The sequence below is a fragment of the Myripristis murdjan genome, chromosome 7, assembly GCF_902150065.1.
Source record: "Myripristis murdjan chromosome 7, fMyrMur1.1, whole genome shotgun sequence".
Classification (NCBI taxonomy): domain Eukaryota; kingdom Metazoa; phylum Chordata; class Actinopteri; order Holocentriformes; family Holocentridae; genus Myripristis; species Myripristis murdjan.
Genome location: NC_043986.1, coordinates 7,575,581 through 7,580,767, shown reverse-complemented (window position 1 = coordinate 7,580,767; position 5,187 = coordinate 7,575,581).

Sequence of the window (5,187 nt, the reverse complement as noted above, 5' to 3'; positions counted from 1 at the left end):
ATACATGACGTCACTTCCGCGGCTGTCGCTCCGAGCCGCCTGCCTCCCCTCTGTTCCGGGAAAGATGGAGATGTTTCTTTGAGGTTGAACTCATCTGTGGAGCTTGGACCGCATGTTAGGGCCACTGTAGGGGGAAAAAATATTATAGAGGCGGGGGAGGGGGACGGGTAATATTCCGAGAAGGAAAAAAATCATAATTTCCGAGATTAAAGTCGTAAATTTACGAGAAAAAACTTGGATATTCTCTGAAAGTAAAAGTGGTGAGTTTACGAGAAAAAAACTCACAGATACATGAGGGGAAAAACTCGAAAATGAGGTGATACAGTTACAAATTGAAAAGAAAAAAACTTTGAAAAGTAGCTTTTCTTTATTTCTTCTTATTTATTTATTGGTTAAGGAACCACATTGCCTCACTTTACTGATTCTAGGTTGACCCCATAATCTCAGAATATTTGTTTTTCTTTTGTTTTTGTTTTTTTTATTTGTTTTGGTAAATTTGTGAGGGTTTTTTTCGCATAGATTTAAAAGTTTTATCTCAGAGAATTTTTTTCTCGCAAATTTGTGTCTTTATAATTTGGAATTTTAATTTAGAAATGTATGGAAATGTATGACTTTAATCTTGAATATTCTGAAAATATAAAGTCACAAATTTATGAGAAAAATTTGGAAAAGTAGTTTTTATTTTAATCTTTTTTTTTTTTCTTTGGTCAAGGAACCACATCCCCTCACTTTGCTGATTCTGCTTCTTGGTTCTTTGCTCCTTGAAAAAAAAAGTAAAAGAAAACCTTTTTTTTTTCTCCTACATTTGTGACAATGTAATCTCAGAGTTTTTACGTTTTTCTCTTTTCTTTTCTTTTTTCTTTTCTTTTTTTTTTTTTTTTCTAGGAGCCACACTTTGCTGAATCCAGTTCTTGGTTCTTGGATCCTTGACCAAGTTTTTTGGTCCAGGGGTTTATCTCTCTTAAATCTGTGACTTTATAATGTTTGAATATTTTTTATTTTTTTTCACACAAATTTGTAATTTTTTTTCTTGTAAATTTATCACCTTAATCTCAGGGGGAAGACAATCAGTATCTCTACATTTGATCATACCAAAAACTACAAGTACTCAGTGTGACAACCATAATGTTGTACTGAAGGAAAAGTCCCTGAAACTGATATTTAGGCCGTAATCGTACATAAAAATCTCCACTGAAACTCAGATTAATGAAATATCTTAAAGGCAGACTATGCAGTTTCATATGGGAGGTCACTCCACTTTGTTTACTAATGTAAAGGATGCAGCTGAGGAGAACAAAGCAGTGAGCCTTCGACTTTGACACTACATGGTCTGTCTTTGAGGTCATGTAGCAGTTAGGCCTACTGCACTTATTCAAAGCAGGGAAGAAATTTAAGATTCATAATGCCTTAAAATGAAGAACTAATTGATGTAACCATAATTTAACAATCAAGTGAATTAAAAAGAAGGTTAAAATTGATCCATCATGTCAGCAGTGGACAACGCAGACTGGCCAAAGATATCCACAGCTAATAAAAGACAAATATCAGCCTGACATACTGGCAGACCAACATACTGGTGTAATCCCAACTTCCTGTGTCTGTCCAGAGTTTGTAAATGTGAGAGGATGAATTCATTTTGGCAGGTTTTCATTATTCAGCCATTCATTAAACAGTTTTTTAACCAGATGCTGTCTCCAGATCACACACACATCAGCAGGTTTTGCAGCTTCAATTACTTCCACTGGGTGGGAGCCTGGAGGGGATCACGTGTATGTGTAAGTGTGTTTGTCTGCAGCTAATCTTGCATAGTACTGGGCCTTCAAGCCTAATTTTTTTTTTTTTGTGAACAGTTGATTGATGGAAAACCTCTTGTGTTTGCAGTGATTCAAAACGTCTTTCCATTCACTGTCTAGCTCGCTCGACCACCGCTACCCTCTCCCTCTCTCGCTCTCTTTGCATACTACAGGACCTGTCAACCTAATATACATATATTTTTATCCTATTATAATCTTGTTCTCTCTGATCACGGGTGAAAAAAATCATGACATGTGTGGCGTTGTTTGGGAGAGTTTATAAAACACACTGGTCATGGAGAACGTCAAAAGAGCACAGAGCAGATAAACGGGTGAAAAACAGTGTAAAAAGTGTTAGAGGCTGATATAATCTCTCAACAAGCTACGTAATTGGTCAACGTATCAACGTATGTTTTTGGTTTTTGTACCACAACGTCTGATCCTGTCTGAATGCAGCCTCACGGACAGAGACGAGGTTGGGTGTGGCAGTGAAAGATACAGAGATATGAGAGCAAGAGATACCTTATTGATAATATTGAAAATGCAGTTTCTGTTGACAGCCATGTGACTCCTGGCAAAGAGGCATTAATGGCTGGTGAGCCACAGGTTCCCAACCACTGACATAATGTGTAATGAAGTGAAACAGCTAAACCTGAGGGGGCTTTGGGAGTTTTACAGCATTTTCTGTACTGTACTGTATTATATTTGAATCATGCAGTAATTTAATTTGTAATTTGAACCTGTCCGGAGTTTGGCTGAGCACACAGTCACCTATAATTTGGAGAAGAGGAGATACACCTGGTGGAGATGTGCTGTCTACTGGGTTCTCTCCTGTAGTTGTTAAATTGATGTCGGCTACAGGTGCAGCAGCTACAACACCTTTTCAAATTCATGGCTGAATCATCATCTTACGTCAACAGAAATCTCCCGCAGCCCTCAACTAGAAACTAAAATAGGTTAATTTTATTTAATATTACAGATGTACTGCAATCTCACCTATGGCACTGATTTGCTGAGCACAACCAATAATTAAATCTTGTTTGCATCAGTGTTGATAGAAAACCTAAACATCCCCCACTACTCCCAGGCCTAAAGAACATCTAATTCTTGCCAAAAAAAACAAAAAAACAAAAAAAAAAAACCCTCAAGAAATCTGAAATCCAAATTGGAAAGATGAAACTGAATAAATGTTGCACTCACTACAATGTTTCCATAATATTCCTCTAAGGACTTTAGTGTGGCTGTCATAGTGAGTTTATACTGACCATATTAAACACTATGGTATTATTAATCTCCTATTGTATCACTATTTATTATTAGGGGCTTAAATGTTTTCTGCACTCAGTTTTGACTTTTTCCCTACTTTATGCTATTTATTATCTTCAGTGGTGCTACTGTAATATTCCCATACATGCATATAATTTTGCTGTGATACTGAGATGCCATCCTTCAGTCTGTTATGGACTCACTTTACTTCTTTTTCATAAGAAACATAGAAACGGCATGTCTTGGAAAACTGCCATTTCTGGGTAAACTGGAAACTGAAAACTGGAAGTACTTTTACTGTGAAAGTATGGGAGCCGTGGCTTTGTAAACCATGCACGTCTGTTGTGCTTCTCAGAAACATTTGCAAGATGAGCACGGAGGGTCAGACCGCTGGGATTAATGCACTGGTAAATGGCTCAGAGTTGCTGACAAGGAGGATACCATCCACCATCATCTGAAGTGGACGCTGTGATGTCACTCTAAACAGTCTGACCAGCCGCTATAAATACAAAAAAACTTTTTTAAAAAAGGGAAATTATGTGGAATTTATGCTGCCAGTATTATAAAATAAAATGACAGAAACATTGCGATGAACGGATAATGCTATTTCAATGGCTAATTTTGCAGCAATCAGGATTATTGCAAAGAAATAGAGTTTTGTGACATTAAAAATTTAATTCCATTTAAAAAAAATTTGCCACATACTTATTTTTCAATTAATTTTCCAGGCTTGAAAACACAATTTCCCATGCAAAGACTTTTTACCCTTAAGTAATAAGGGTGGCTGCTAAGTCATAAGTATTGATGTGGCTTTCGATATCTGGAATGGATGGAGGACGATATTCCTGCAGCGTCTGGACAATGAAGGGCTGTGCACTCTGCATGCTGTGTGTGTGTGTGTGTGTGTGTGTGTGTGTGTGTGTGTGTGTGTGTGTGTGTGTGTGTCCTTGAACCCCGCTGAAACACCCTGAACTCCTGACTAATCTCTCTCTCTATGGGTGCCCCTTGATCTCGGATTGGCTAAAATCCACACAAGGACGGTCGATGACAGAAACGTGAAAACAAAAATAAAAAGGTTGCTGGGGTCACGGTGAAGGTCTTCACGCGGTGACGGTATGTAACTGCTCCAGATTTGGAAACAAGGCGCTGTCTCATTGTGTTTTTTACGACCAGAGGATTAGTCACAGATCTTTTGTATTATGCTATATAAACAATACCACGACTTTTTAGAAACGGCTGAAATAAACCTAATTAGTTGAACAGAGATAACAAAAATGAGGACAAGAATATGCGTTATTGTTTTGATTTTACTGTCATTTCTTAGAAAAATACTTTTGATACAAAACAGTGTTTACTATTTTCAATACAGCTGTCATACTAACACATACAGACATCGATAGGGTGTGAAAGAGAGTGACAAAGTGTGAAAGAGAGAAAGAGTGTGAGTGGAAAAGGCTGAATATGAGAACAGATATTGAATACAGCAGAAATAAATGATGCAGCAACCTTAACTAGACAGAGTAAACTCCAAATTTGGCAATTTTTATGTTTTTACTTAAACGGAATTTGACTTTAATTGGTTGAAAATGTGAGAAGAAAACTCTACACCTGTCGGTCTTATGAAAATTTTTCAAAATCAACTGGATAGACTCAAAAAAAAAAAAGATCACGGCGGTCAAGCTACAAAACAAGGTGGTTTATCTTAATTCCTGAAAAATCTGACTTCCTAGGATGCATGGATTTCACCTCACGACAGTCCAGGTTTGAGTGTATTGCAGCTTTTCTGTCTTTACAGTTTTTACAGTGACTATATTTGCTGCTACAGGCCAGTGTGCTGCAGTAGAGGAAACCCAGTTGGATTTAACGTGACGACTCACACCAGTTGCCGTTTCTAATTCCTCCAAAAAGTGCTTGTTTTCAGTCAACTGTGGATACCAAGTGATTATTCCACTGAAAAGCCTTCCTGTCTTCTCTTTTCCTTGTAGTGTCATGGACAAAGCTGCCAGTGTGGGCCAAAGTCCTGCATTTAAAAGAGCAGCTTGCACAGAGATCTGGCCAAACAGGATTTCAAATGTATGAATCACTCCGGGCATATTTAAGCCCACTTTCAAGCCACCTGAACATCTTC